Consider the following 16,326-nt stretch of genomic DNA (forward strand, 5'->3'; position numbering starts at 1 on the left):
CTTAATTTCCTCCTGCAAACTCCTCTTCCAATGTTGCAGCTTGGGCTCAGGGCAAGAAGTTGAAACGTGCCTCCCTGTCCACCACTGGTGCCACTCACCAGCCAGACCTTGCAGTACTTGTCCTCTCTCCCCTCTTCTGTGGGGATTTTACATTCCCACTTGTCTTGGCCTAAATCTGGAGAGCTGCTGTCCTGACTTATCTATTGCATCAGAGACCAAGCACAATTTTGCCATTTACCTGGTTTTGCTGTTCAACTTTTGTACTTCAAAGCTAGACTTCTACTTGAGTATTCCTCACACTTTCCTTTCCTTTTCTTTAAAGAACCAAAATAAGCCAAAAAAAAGGGGGATTCCAAAATAAACCTGCTACATGCAGCTCTAACCACTTCTTATTTGGGCCATCAGGACTTGAAACAGATTTTTAGTGTTCATATGGCTCTGCCACTGGGTCCAAGACATGGGAACTGTCATGAATGACAGTGAGAATCCCATGAAATGCAAAACACTGAGTATCATCCAGGGGGAGAGATGTGCCTGCAATGAAGGAAGAGGAAGGTGTCTCTTTTATCTGTGGTCCTGCCTGTGTATCCTTCAGGAAGGTGGGTTTGGTCCAGGGCCTGTGCACTGAAGATGATACTCAAAGTTTGGAGCCTTCTGCTAAGACAAGTGCTCTCCCTCTATCACCTTTCAAATCCAATTTCCAACCAGAACCACTTGGAAAAAATTAATAGCAGTGAATTTTCTTTCCATTCTGCTGAAGAGAACCTTGGTAAATTTGTTTAGACTTTTCAAAATAACTCTGTCTGAAGCAGAGATACCTGGATGATCCCAGCATTCACAACTAATATTGTCAAATCTAGGTGCAACTGAAAACAGAAGTTGAAGAAAAGCACTTTTCCATGTCTTTAACATTAGGGCTCGTTTGTTGGAGTGCACAGCTAAATAGCAAAAGCCAAATGGGAACAGGAAGGTCAGGATGAATTCTTACATATAGAGAGTTAAGTAAGCAGATTTACACCAACAGAGGATTTGCTCCACTGTAATAAACAGAAACTGAAGTCAAGATTTCCAGCATTTTAAGCTGTACCCTTGATCTAAAGCTCTTCTCTAACACCCTATCTGGAAAAACAAATTGCAGTCCCCAACAGCAAGGTGTGAGCAACAGCCCCATGAATATGTAAAGACCTTTCAGATGGTATTTTAAAACAGCGTTCAGTAACCATTATCCACAGTTAACTGACTTCACCAGGCTTAAAAACAGGAGTCTTTAATTACAGTCGTTTATATTTCCAAAGATAGACTATAACATATTTATAAACAATCTGTGCACTTGGTGAGTAAATGACACACGGCATGAATCATTCCCTAACAGTTCTTATATAATATTCAAAGTGGGCATGAATGTTTCATGAAGGCACTTCCACTGCTGAACTTGGTAGGAAACTGAGCTTTCTTCCTATTTCTAGGCTGCCTCTTCTGTTCCTTTTCCTTCTGTGAAAGCCCTGAAAGACTTGACTCCCATCAGGAACCTTTGGATTTGCTGGGCTGTTTCCAGTGCTGGACTGTTGCAACTTAGATTTGGAGCATCTGTGCCAGGAGTGCAGAGAGACACACTTTGTCACAAGAAAGTGCCTCTAAAATAGCAAAACTCTTGTGTCTCATGATGTAGCACAGGTTCCTTACATGTCCCAAGGAAATATTGCCTTAAACATGTGAGATGTTCAACATGGAACCTCAGAGATGAGAAAATCACAGGATGGGAGATTAATTTGCAGCCACTCAAGGGATCTAAAGGTTTGTTCAGGACTGGGAAACACTGAGGTGAAGTTTTTGGTGAAAATCATTGTGATTTAGTAGTGAGTGGTACAAAGGATTGGGCCAGGCTCCATCAATGCTAGGCATGGACAAGCCTCCACATAAACCCCAGATCAGAGTTAACTGTGAGGGATGGTTTTGGCACAGTTCAACACCTCTCCTAAACTTCTGCAAAGAAGTAACAGGCAGCTGCAACAGCTTTGTCACAGGTCTGAAGCAAAGAGAATTTTTACTCTTTCTGTGCTTGCCCAGCACAAAGGGAGCCTGGCTGTAATTAGGGCTCCAATGTGAGATGATGCTATAATAAATATATAATCATATTTCTAGAAACTTTCTGCTTTTTTCTGTTGCATTTCAAATCCCCATGACTATCGATGCTCACTGAACTTTCCAGACAGGCTGGAGAATGATTCTTTGTGTGGACAGCAGGGAACATTGATGTGAACAATACATTGTTAGGTGAGTGGCTTTATTGATACGTGACAGCTTGGGCAGCAGGGGTTACTGGAGTCATCCTGTTCTGCTTTTGCCATTTTAATTTCTCTACAAGCCCCAAGGGCCAAATGAAAGTGTGAATGAATAAGGAAGAAGATACCCATTTGCAATATGTCCACAATTGTTTTCCTCGGAGCATTCCCTATCCATAGCCAAGTGTCTCAAAATTACACCAGGCAAATTTCACAGACATCTATTCTTCCTTGACTTTCATTAAAACATGCTGTTCATAGCAGCAATAAAGCACATGGGTTTTAAATGGACCTAGATTTGTATTTTATATAGGCTGCTCAGTTGTTGTTGTTGTAATAATAAATGACACGGAGAAAATTTCAGATTGTTCTGACAAAAATCCGGACTCCTAAGGGGAGTCTGCCTCGTGCACATGAAGTTGTAGCTCTGAGCAACCAGCCAGGAAGATGCAATTAATTTCCCCCTCGTGAGTAACGCCATTATATAAAATACCACAGTTGCCTTGAGGGCCAAATTGAAGGCACTGAATTATGTATTATCAAAACTGACTTTACAATGATGTCTTCATGGGCACTGCTGCTGCTTGTGAATGGAAAGAGAATGGCATTCAGCTGCCAGGATCTTATTTCCCTCTTGGTCGCTGTAAACAATACCCTGCTCATGTGAAGACCTTGATGAGATGCAGTGACATTGCTCTTGCCCTTGAGGGAGTGGCCCACAAAGGAGAGGAAATCCTGGAAAATCTGCTTAATTATATTGTGTGTTGTTGTAGTTCAGCCCAAGTCCACTGGTCTTTGCTCAAGACCCAGAGATGTAGAGGTTTTCCAGCCCATTTCTCTCCTGTTGGAACAATGCTCCTGGAAGTCCTAAGGTGAGCTGCCACTTCCAATCTCCTGGAGTTATTTTTTGTCTGTAATGCAGGTCTGAAGCCTCAATATCTGGTTTGGGTACTTTCTGCTCTGGGATCAGGGAGTCTTAGAATGGCCTGAGTTGGAAGGGACCTTAAAGATCATCCAGTTCCACTCCCCCTGCCATGGGCAGGGACACCTTCCACTGTCCCAGGTTGCTCCAAGCCCCATCTGACCTTGCCTTGAACACTTCCAAGGACAGGGCATCCACAACTTCTCTTGGCAACCTGTTCCAGTGCCTCACCACCCTCACAATGAACAATTTCCTTGTGTCCCATGAGGAAAGGAAGGCAGGAACAGGGGGATTAAGATGGTATCAATGCACTTGCCAGCCAGAGAAGAGCGTGTGAGATGAGCCAGAGAGCAGGTGGAAAGTCCAGCAGGTCACACCAGATCAAAAGGGGGTTATTAAGGAGTATTTTCAACGGTGTATTCACAAGATACATTTCTACACAGAAAAACATCCTTAGTACTTCACAATTTCAAGCCAGTACACCAACACCCTGCATGTTATATTTATCCTTAGAAGCAAACACGAGGTAAGGAACAAAACATTGCAGTGCCTGCAGCGAGACTGGATGGTGGCTTGGTGATAAGGGGGAAGTGGGTTTCATTTCTCATGAGTGTTCTCTCCTCTTACTGCCTTCTGATCTGAGTCATCACACTGCTGCTGTGAGGCAGGCATTCACATTAAAAGCAACAACTATTTAATTAAACTTCAGGTACTCTGAACTGTTCAAGCACACATGAAAAAGGGAAAACATACATATTTCTTTTGTTAAATGGTTGTCACACATTCATTTGTGATAGAATACATCAGCAGTGCAGTGAGATAGGACACATTTTGCTTATCTTACAAATGATGAAAAGCAAATCAAGATTGCTTCTTTCCCTTCAGTCTCACATCGTAGCAGACTAGAAGCCTCCAGGAAAGGGAGTGAATGTCCACTCCAGGAAATGGAGCATGGGAGCTTTCCTGGTCTGACTCTGAACAAGCATGAGGGCCTTTCCAAACTGGAACTTGTCCTGAGATTTTCCCCCTAGAAAGCCTGTGACTGTTTAAAACATGTACAAGTACCCAATAAAAGCAGCAATTATTCATAACAGAGAAAAAATTACTAAAACCTTTTCCACAAATAATTCCTGACTAGGGAGATGTGGGATACTTAGGATCAACAAAAAAACCAGTTCATGGAAGCCCATTCCCTCCAACCTCACTCCTCTTGCATATGGAGCAGAGCAAATATAGAAAAAAATCTGAATATTCAACTCTCTCTGAGGATTTACCACTTTATTTTATGATTCAGATTGTCTGGGCCATTTGCCAACTTCCTTTTGTGCTGCAAAGGCAAAGCCAGAGCTTGCTGCCCTTTCTTCTGGTCCTGAGATGTTCCTGGGAGCTGATGAAATCCCAAGTGGCAAAGCAACCTCCCAGGGAGCAGGATGAGTGTGTGTGTAGTGCTCTTGGGAGCTGGGGAGAAGTGTGACCCAGTGGCACCTCCATACAGAGCAAGATTGTTCCTGTCTGGGTTAGAAAGAAATGCTCCTGCTTCCACATCATTTATCAGGCTGGAAAAATACAGACCCGTACCAAAAATTTTAAATTCATCAGAACAACAGATGAGCATTGAAGAGCAACACTTTAAACGGCTTTAACTGAGATTTTTTATATAATGTCATACGGAAATTTCTGTCCAGGACCAAACCAACTTATTAGAGCCACAGGCATGGGTTTTCTTTCATATCCAGTAGCCAAAATGACCTTTTGAACAATGGGGAATCAGAGCACAATGTAAATTAACCCCTAGCTCTCCTTTATGGATCTTGTTCCTAACACAAGAACATGGTGGTTTGCAACACAGGCCTCTCCTCTTCATTTTTTAAAAAATGAAAATACAGAGTAATTTAAAGCTTGAATGGACTTTTGAGGCATTTCTGTAATCTACACACTAGACAGAAAATTTTTATACCACGCAGGAAGTTTCACTGGGATCACAGAGTTTTTCACCCCAACCAGCCCCAGCAGATTGTGACTTGATTCTGCGAGATGCTGGACGTGACTGGGAGGATGGCTGGTACCCCATGGGCTTGGTTTAGTGGTTTAGGGCAGTAGCTGAGTCAGAATTTATGGAAAGATATCAGACCCCAAGATTTCCAGCCACTTTCTTGCAAAGGCTTGCAGAAACCTTGCAGTCCCTAAACCCAGTTTTGCTGCCGTGTGAGCCAAAGATCTGGGAAACAAAACTCCCCATGTTTTTGTACTCTACATGTGAACTTTACCTCATCTGATGCTGACTGTCTGAAAGCTCAGTCCCCACATGGCTCATGACTCCCTTTGTAGTCATCTGTAGGGTGTGACTCATCTCATCCTAATGAGATTTTTACATAAATTGCATGAATCAGATTTATAGAAGTATTCTTCTCTTTCCACTGATGATGTAGCTTAGACAACCAGCTCAGACGGGTCCGTCAACATTGTGACTAGGGATATGGAAGACAAATCCCACACTTTTGTTCCTTCCTTCAGCTCATGAAACACAGGAAGGGGGTCTGCAGGTAGAATTTGAATGATAAAAATAGCTTTGATTGACTTAACTGAAATGCCACCCTCTGAAAATTTAGCCTTGCTAATTTTAAAGATGTGTATCTCCCATCTTAAACTGCTGGGCTCACCAAAAACTGGATTCACATTTGTGGTGTAAAAACATCAATAACTAAAACAGCACAAAAAAATTACCCTAATTAGTTGTTGAGGTTTCCTGTTTATTAATCATTCTTACTGTATTTTATGTTGGAAATGCACCAAACCGCAGGGGAAAAAAGTGAGCTTAGGATGCATAAAAGTTGTTGACACATTTCTCACTGGATGAGTGTTCATCACTCTTAAACTTCTTGGATTTTCTTCAGTTCATCTTACCATAATTTCTCTTAAACAAAAACTGTATTCTAAATTCCTTTTTCATTTTTCAAGTCCTGTTGCTCCTCAACCACCCTGTTGGCTTCAGTCAGATCACCCTAAGAGTGTTGTACTATGGGAAGGCAGGATGCAGTCTGCCCAGAGTGACTAATTTGGATTTTCAACTCCTTTCCTGAAGGCTCATTTTTATTTTTTCCCTTTATTCCATTATTCATGTCTCAGTCTGTAGCTACTCCAAAGACTGCATTGTAGTCCCTGCCAGAGAGATGTATTTTTTGAACGCAATAGGGTCCTTTCTGGGGGATGCTGAGCTGCCCTTTGCAGTTTTGCTATTCTTTGGTGATTTGCTGAATCCAACCTCCTTTTGTTCTTCTTTTCTTCCAGTGTGTGCTCACTTTGCAGCTGAGCATTTTCTGAACGTGGTGGCTTTCCTGAACAAATCCTGCTGCACAGACGTGGTGCCCTGGCATTTTCAGGGGTTGCTGTGGCTGCATGGACTGACTCAATCTTTTGTTCTGGTTAGAAATTCCTCACAGCTGACCACTTTGTACCATGCCCAGCTCCTTAATTGATAACTGGTAGAATTCCTGAGACGTAAAATGAAGGTTCTTTTCTCTCCAGAGGTCAGGGCACCCTGCCCTGTCCATCCTCCTGTTCCATAGTGCTCCTTTTTTGAAGCAGTAATAAATTTATTCACTTATTCCAAACAAGAGTTTGTCAATTTTTTGTAGAGATATCCGGTCCATTCTATAAAGCAATTCTGTATGAACTTCACCTTCTTCCTTCCTGACATATGCCTGTCTACTCTATTTCAAGCGCTGATATGAGGAGTTGGAATGAGAAAAGGGAAAACATTACTTTGAAGGAGATGAAAAAGGATTTAAAACAACCTGCATCAGCTCCAGCCCAGTCCTGCTTTGGTTTGTTGATCAGACAGTCCCCACCAGTGTGGATCACTCTGTGTCTGCCTGATAGCAAGATAGCAGTGCTGGGGTCTTATCACTTTGAACTCCCCTCCATGTCTTTTTCATCTCAGATTTCAAAACCCCTTCAGGCTGCACCGTGGACTTTTCTGACAAGTCAGCAACTGTTAATGTCTTCAGAAAACAGCCTGAAAACCTGAAAACAGGCACTCTTGCCTTTGACAGCAACGTGCAATCACAGTAACACCCTTCCCTGAGCCTGCAGCTAACTTGGGAACCCTTTGAAAGTCAGTGAACATGCAGTTCTCCCTAACCCTTGCCATCTTCTTCCCTCCCTCTGGGCTAGAGGCCTCTTCCCTCCTCTGTTTGTCTGACACACGTTTTGCACAGGGAGCAGAGTTACTGGTTTAGTTACAGAACAGAGAAGCAGTAATATCTTTAGTGTGCCAAACATTCCTGATTGAATTGTCCTCCACGTCGTATCACTTCAGCATATGGGACTGAACACCTTCAATCCAGGGAAAATTTTTTCTCTTCCTATCATTTCACAGTCCAATGTGAGCAATTCCAAGTCTTAGGATACACTGAAAAATTACACACATCATTGCTGTGTGTCAATGCATCAAGCACACGTCAAGGCTTCCTCTCATGGCTGTATGGGGAGAAAGGATCTGGGTTTGCCAGCCAGGAGGTTTACTGGAAGACACACAGCAGTGGAAGTTACGAGAAATGATTTGACTATGACAAACCTATGACAACTTTATAAAGAAAATCTAGGGTGTTTGCAGTGGTTGAACGAGGCAGTTAAGTCTGGCAGCTGTTCATTTGTTGGGCCCAAAAGCCTTTGTCACACAGCATGGACATCTGAGCACCAGTGAGATGTGTTTTGACAAGATGTTAATGGGCTGTGACTCTTCTGTCTCCCTGGATTTGTCAGGTCCTTGTGGAAGGGGTTGAAATGTAAATGAATTAATTTTTAAACACGGGATCCAGGGATGTTTATCTTCACCCTGGGGTGTACATACAATGTAGGGTATATGAGCAACACTAAATGTTGGTGAAGACAAACTCAGCCTGTTCTTTAGCCTCAGCTCCACCACTTACAAGAGAGAATAGTTGAATTTCAGTGTGAAATAATAGGAAAAATACATGAGTTTTCATTAATCCCACTTTTTGAAATGTGAGGAAGGCTAACAGGTAGCCCATGATTAAATGAGCAGTAGAATAGATAAAATATAGGACTTGAAAGAATGGTCAAGAGAAACTTCTGAAAAGATGATAATTCTCAACATTTTCTGTTTCTGTCATGGCAAAGGGGTTGTGGATTTGGAAGGAGCAATTAGTGGAGTTTGGCTTCCTAATAATCCTCCTTTGATTATCACATGAGAACACATCCTCTTGGCCACAGGAGGAAGACATTCTGTGGCTTTCTGTCTTCATGTCCAACTCTCTAAAAAAATCCTCTCAGCTTTTCACTGAGCCTTATTTGATCTTGACTTCCTCAGATGGTCACTACTCTTCAAAAAAAAATGTATCCCTGAGATTTCCAGGGGTTTTTTTTGTACAGTGTGAACCTCAGAGTGAACCTCAACCCTGGTCATATCTTCAGAGATGATGGCAAACTTCAGCTGGAATGTTCCAAAACCAAATTCCATAAAAAATTGTCTGCAGTGAACACATAAGCATGGAAACACCACTTTTACTTGTTTGCCATCAGCTCTTCACCTTTTTTGATGGGACTGGAACCATCACATCACCTTGATGAGCTGGGAGAAGAGGCAGTATTAGGGATTTAGCATCTTTTGGAGAGCTCCTACTCAGGTGAAGGATCATCCAAATATCCTTGGTGATATCCTGTCTCTAGTGATAACAAGGAAAGAAGAGTGTTACTTTTTTGTTGGGCAAAGCACTCAAAATATTTTAAAAGCTTTCAGGTTAATATTGTTTTGTTATTTTATTCATAGAAGTATTGACAAGATCAGGCCTTCCCATTTTTTAAAAAAAGAATATATTAACTGCAAGGCATTTGGCAACTTAGGAAAATGGTTTATATTTTAGCAGGTAAAATAACCTGGGAAGATGTCCAGAAGTTGTTGGTGCTGCTGCTGCTGCTTCTGTGGACAAGGATCATGGATGAAAATATTTTGTAAAAATGGGATGCAGATTGTATAGGCTGTTCATAAATGCAATGTAAATGCCATTGAGGCATTAATTATATTCTTTTGATTTATCAAAACAGATTTTGTATGGGATGAAAATTTCCCATAAAACCCCAGCATATTTGCTCTGGCTTCTTTTTCTTAAGCAGCAGCTTTCAGATCTAATGGTATTAAAAATGGAGATGACATTCCTGGGGGGAAGTGAAGTTCTCCGCTCTCCCCATGTTAGAAGATCCTTCAGGCAGCTTCATCCACACATCTGACAACTTCAAAGTGCCCAAAAAATTAATCTTTTTATTTGTCAGCCTTGGTTCTCTCACACAGTCAGGAATATGGAGATCCCTGGCATTTTACAGCACTGGATTATGGGAGGGAGGATGAGGATTCTTGCTGCTTGTCTTAGAACCTACACTCCTTGCTTAGGCAGCAGACTGTTATTTTACTTCTGTTTTGGCTATTAGCTTAAAAATTGCATATTTGTGAGACTATCTCTAAAAACAGTGGGCTGGGTCACAAAACAGACAGAGAATAATTACTAATTAATCAGCCATCAGACTAATAATGGGCCTTCAGTTTTGCCAACAAACCCCGCTACTAAATCGCACCCTCATTACCAATAACTACCAATTTAGAGTCTGTGTTACTGCACCAGTTTTATTAATGTCACATTCAGGAGGATACTGTAGCAATAAACTGGCATAAGGCTGTAAAAAGAGGGTTGTTGTACATATTAATAATGTATTTTATAGTGTGCTTTAATATTCTGGATCCAAGCTGCCTGGCTTTATAATCAGAAGAGGAAAAAGGCAAGTCGATCCATCATCCTCACCTGATCCTACAGCGGCCACATAACTCGTCATGGTGATATATATGGGCGTAATATCTCGTTACAAAACTCTTATTATTAAGCAACACTATTTGTTCTGATTTGTTATAATGCCTTATAATAAGCTTAGTAATAAGTTTCTAAATGATTTATGGGGGTGTTTTCTTAAGCAGGCGACGCCTGCGGTCTCTCCAGGAGATGGGTTTGGTGGCTGACAAAGAGCTGGGAGGGAAGTGGAGGTCTCTGAGCAAGACAATAGCACTTTCATGTGAACTTAGTCTGAGACTGGGCACAATCCTTCCTTCAGGTCTTCTCCATGTGGGAAAAACACCATCCTAGATGCTAAAGCTTCAGTGGCCCATGTTGAACATCAGAGCAGCCAGAAAACTATTGCTGCATTTCCCATCTCTGCCATCGAAGACTCTTACTTTCACCCCGGATGAGAGAGCTGAGTGCCAGTTTGAAAACATGTAGAAATCTGCATGATTTAGGGGGTTTGGGATCTCTACAGTTTCAGGTCTCTGTAAACTGGGCATATTTTACAGCATTTCCCTCCAACACCAGAGTGGTGAAGGAAGTTGAATTAACAGTTGCAATATACTCATAAGATGTGAGAGCCCAAACAAACACTTAAGAGTCCTTGCCTTTGCTCCATAATTCTACTGCCTTCCCTGCCTCCACACTGACCACCACTGGTCTGAGTTTAGCTGCTATTAAATAGAGCTGGCTTTGTGTCTTCTGGGAAGGAGGGATAAAAAGCTCATGGGAATGTTCAATAACAAAGAGATTTGGACAGATTAGATAGATGGCACAACATAGTCAGCTTGCTCTGACCATCCCTGTAGCAGAACTTCTTGGGAGCTGGGGTAAGGCCACCATGGAATTAAGACATATCTCCTGACCAAGCACAGTCAGTCCAACAGCATAATGTAAGCAGCAGCATCCCTTTGCTCCAAATTTAACACTTTCCCATTGTGGGATCAGGCGGCTGAACCCGTCCTACTAAATCCTGTCTGTGACTATGCTCTTCACCCTCCAGTCTTCCTGGCTTGGAGAAAGAAGATCTCTGGTTCCACTGCCAGTCACAGCTGCAACATCTGCTCCACTTGTAATAAACTGTAGGTCAGAGTGATCTGCCAGAGGACAACTGACCCTGCAGATGGACCACCCAAACCACGGTGAGGAAGAAAATGATCATTCTTGGGGGATGTACATGGCTCCCCTCACTGCTGTTGCTAAGCTTCAGCTGGGGGGTCAGAGACATGAGAGCAGGAGGAGGTGGTACATCCAGGCTCGATGAAGGGTAAGTGTGGATCTGCACTTAAAACCTTGACACCCAGCCAAGGGTTTCATTATCCCCATTGTGAGATGATTGTTCCTGTCTGCCGTGGAGACGAGGGGCTTTTAACTGTAGATGCAGCCATTAATTTAACACAAAGAACAGCCTTTCTGTTCCTTTCCAGTGGAACATGTCATTTGAGTCTAATGACTCTGATTATGGTCCCCACTTGCTGGTGATGGACAAGGCTCTTCCCCTTCCAGCAAGCTGAGGAGCAAGGCCAGATGGCTTCAGCACCAATGTGTGTAACTCTGCTTCCATTACTGCTGTGAAGGTTTGTAACCTGGACTAGGTTTACCAGTAAATTGGCTTCTAATTGTAACCTGGACTAGGTCTGATTTGTGACCTGGACTAGATCTTCAAGTAAATTGGTTTCAATTAGAGAAGGACAAGAGTAAAAGATACCTGGAGTCAAGACCAGGAATGGACTCTCACTTGGTGTAAAATGATGTGATGTGACTTCCATTTGACGGTGTTTAAGGCTCTATCCTGGTTAAGGACTGCAGAATCCCATGTATGACTAAGATAAAGCGAAGCCCAACTAAGACAGTCCTTGCCAAGTTTCTTACTGACTTGGCATGCTGAAATGTTTATGGAAAAATTACAGAGATCCTATTAAATAGAGTTAAAATTCTCCACTGTTATAGTGGAAGTTTACTGTCCTCTTGCAATGGCACTGAGCAAAATTTGGATGAAAAAATCACAAAAACATTACCCTGAGGAAAGTACCAGATAATCACCCTGTTAAACATGTGCTTTGTATCACAGTTTAGCTACTTCACACATTAATTTTCTAAGTATTTCTTAACTGCATTGGGTAAGTCATTAAAATAGCACTGTGTGGCTGCAGAAATCACCTCTGTGAGGTTTACCACAATGTATCACTTTGCTGTTGACTAAAACCAATTCCCATTCAACTGCCTTGTTTTAACTGGGTAGCTGAGGTTTGTCTTCCCTATGTTCACATTTCACTGAAGCCCAGATTTCAGGAGGGACAATGGGAATGTACTCCAAAGCTGCTGAAGATCTTCTGAGTCTAGGTGTGGACAAACCAGGAAAAGGAATATGACTAGAAAGTCATTGCTTGTATGGAAATACCTCATCCTACCCACTCTGTACAGGTAACTGTGCAGCTTCCCCACCCACCTCCCATCCCTTTGCAGTTTGCTTGGGGCTGGTGACTTTGCAGCTTTATGTGCTCCATGAGTTGCTAAATCAGGGCAGAGCTGAGTGCTGTGAGGTGATTTTCCCATGGGAGACAGGTTTGTTCCCACAGCGACAGATCCTTTCTCCTTCATGCTGCCAGAAGAGAGTGAACCTGGATCAAAATCTAATTTAAAAGGGAAAAAGATGAAGGCTGTGCTATTATTAAAAGCAAATCCCTGCAGATCCCTGGGAACATAGCTGTTGTCTAATGGAAGCCACTAATAAACCAAAAGAGCCATGTAAAGGGAAACTATCCATTATTTATATGACAGGTAAACCACATAAAGACTCCTTATCAAGTTAACATTCTGGGCCAAGTACTTGCTTTTCTAATCTTCAAAAGTCTAATAAGAGTCAGCCAGAGGTTTGTTTTTATGCAGTGTGTTTGTTAGCTACGTGAGCACCTGCCATTTCCCAGGGAGTTGTGCTCCACATGATTCACGCTGCTGCTGGATTGTTTGGCAACATTCCTTCTCAAAGAGGCTACCAGCAATAAATTAGAGCTTTTCATGATTTAGACATTTTTAAATGTTTCTAATCTTCCTCCCCCCCACACCTTTTATTGTCAACAAATTCAATATTTGTTGCACTGTCAACAATCTGGTGCTTTTCTTTCTCTATTGCTGTGCATTCTGTATTTTACAGGAATGCTTAGCTGCTCTTCATGTGACACACTATAATACCTTTTTGGCTAGATGTGGCACACTTCTCAAGACCTCAAAATGTTTTGTAAACTTTAATTCCCTAATTCCACGTACTGTCATGTCAGGCTACATCCTTAAGGCATTTTTTTCCAAGTGCTTCTGAGACATCTGAACTCAGGCTGAGAAATCTGTGTGGAAAAAAAAAATCACCTACCCAGTTAAGTGTTTGTGACCTCAACCTTTTGTATGCAAATGTAAATGCAATAATAATGTAAAATGCAAATGTAAAATTGAGGGGTTTTCCAACTTGTTTTTAAGGGGTTTTCTTGAATCTGATCCTAATGGGGCAAGTTTGTATTTTTGGTTATTCACTCATGGGGATTTTACTTTGCCAGTTCCCTGCTAGGATCTCAAAAAGTTCATATCCTTCCCTCCACTGAGCAAAGAAGGAGACCAGTGCAAAGCACAAGAAGAGGCTTGCAGGAGACCACAGAGCAGATCCACAGCAGAAACAGGGGTTGGAGAAAGTCACTGTGGGTCAAAGGCCCTGTTAGTGACTGATCCTCACAGCCGCCCAGGACCCTGACAGTCAGTGGCAGTCGGTGTGGTGACCCCTGCAGCACATCTCAGGAGCAGATTATTCCTAATCCATGGCCAAGAAACTCTGGCTGTCATTTCCTGAGCTGTTGTTGCAATTCTCAGGAGACAGGAGGATGACTCTGGTGGTGATAAAAGGGTAATTTGGTCTGAGACCTCCAGTTCCCTGGAGACAACTGAGTGTGTGAGAGACTTGGGCTACTTGTTATAATAGACAAGTCTATAGCTAGAGAAAAGAAGTGAAAGAGCAGGAGCATTAGAAGCAAAAATAAGAGGGTAAATAAGAACATAATAACACTTAAAATGGAAAACTCTCATAACTGTTTAGCTATTAATGTAACATAGGAGCTCATAAGTTTTGAATACATTAAGAAATTCTTTTCTGTGATAGCAAAAATATTTTCTCCCTGGCAAATATCCCTGGCTTAAAGTGCAGATTTATTTGTAGGGTGGTTTCACAGTAGCTCCAAACTGTAAGGTTTTTCTCCTTGAGCCTCTAAGCTCTGTGTGATTTATTGCTGGGGGAAGAGATCACTGTTTAATTAATTTTTTAAATAAGCAAATGTTAAATTCAGAGAGACAAAAAATTTTCATTCAAGCTCTTTAAGAATGAGTTGTCATGTCAACTAAAACACTAAAACCAAAACAGAGGTGTAAGTCGTTTGGAGTTTGGGGCTACAGCTAATTTAATCCCCTATGTTCAGTTTAGGGGAAAAAAAAACACTAACAGCTTGATTTACATCTAATTCCTCCTGCTGTAATGCAGAAGAATTGCTGCCAGCAGAGCAGCACTCAAGATGCCAACAATTAACCAAACCACCCCATGCAAAGCACAGGACCTGAAACTGCCTCCAACAAATGCCCAGAACTTCAGGTGCTCTAAACTATGTGAACCAAATTATTTTCTATTCCTTCTAGAAACTGCAGGTCTCACACCCCCCATATTTTTCTAGGTCTGTTTTGTATTTACCTGTGCAGCCAGGCTGGCTGTGCTTGGATGGCACCAGCTCTGCTGTGGTGATGAAAAATAAGGGAAGAGACATCAGACCTCCATACACAAACATGGAATAAAAAGGTCCATTTACAGACATCCAGTCTTTAGGTTGCAAACATATCTATCACTACACGGAGCCATGTGGTGAAAACACAACATATGGCAATGTAATCATGACAGTAAATAAAAGTAATTCTCTGTGTCAGCAGCAGGAGAGGAACCACAACACGTCATCTGTATCTGTCTCCCACCAGAAAGGCTAAAGAAGACAAAGGCAGCTGCAATGGGAAGTGATGGACTAAGAGGCTCCAGTGACAAATCTTCTTCTTCCATTTAAGACACAGAAGAAGAATGGGCAGCTTTTCTGATCTTTTCTGTCTCAGACCAGAGTCTTTATGTGGCTGTGGATGAGAAAAATTCCTCATTTCCCTGTGGGAGCCAAGGAGCAGGATTTTTGAAGGCGTGTGATGGAAATTGTCCCAAGTCCCACCACTCCACATGGGGTTGAGCAAGAGGGGAAGAGCCTTTGAGCCCTGAGAAAAAAACCATGACACCTCTTCCATCAATCTGTGATGTTCCATCTCTTCTTCTCAGAAGCTCCAAAGACCACATCTGGTCTTCAGTCCCAGCCCACATCCTACAGGTGAGAGCCCATGAAGCAGAGTTTGGTTTGACCTCAGAAGCACAAGGCTTTTCAACCTACAACTATTTTGCAGCTGAAAACCATTGCCCTCTTTGCTTCCAGCAGGCACAGGCTGGTTTTGTGTCTTTTCCACTCCGCCAAGATTTCCAGAAATGGGTGTCTGATATTAAACTCTAAACCCACTCTGACTATACATATGACAGTCCTGATTTTTGAGAGTAGATTGCTTTTAGTTTTCACTGAGACTCAATCAACTTTGATTAATTATGAAGCTTTACAATGGGATTTTAGGAGTTTATATTCAGAAATCCAGTTCTGCTTCCAGGGAGCTCCATGGACCATCATTTAAATAGGACCATCTTTGGGGTCTAAGTAAAATCCAGTCATGAAGGCCAGCAGATACCCACAACAAATTGGAGCTGATAGATGTTTTCTCCAGGGCTGAATTTGTACCAAAAAAGGTTTAGGTAGAAATCACCTAACCCCGAGAGAAATGAGCTAAGTATTAAAGGATTAAAGCAACCCTGAAAACTCAGAGGAAAAGTGAAGAAGCTTTTCATAAACCATCTTTTTTTGATACTCAGTAGAGTATGGCATATGAGTGTTGGAACCCCCAAACAATAGTGGTATCTCATCCCTCTGTACAGGGAGCTGAATTTAGGGCAATCTGCACTATTGTATCAACCCCAGGTTGGGATGGGATGGAAACTGAGAGGTCTCCAACACTCTTCCTACAATGGAAACCTAACTACAATCAGCATTTTGTGGATCACAAGGGCCAAGTCAATTGGTCTTCACAATAATCTCGACTACCTGTAACAAGGCATAACCAGAGTAGATCCACTGTAGCAGCTGACATCAGGTTCACGTCTGCGCTCACAAATAAG

Source organism: Aphelocoma coerulescens, chromosome 1A, assembly GCF_041296385.1.
Source record: "Aphelocoma coerulescens isolate FSJ_1873_10779 chromosome 1A, UR_Acoe_1.0, whole genome shotgun sequence".
Classification (NCBI taxonomy): Eukaryota; Metazoa; Chordata; class Aves; order Passeriformes; family Corvidae; genus Aphelocoma; species Aphelocoma coerulescens.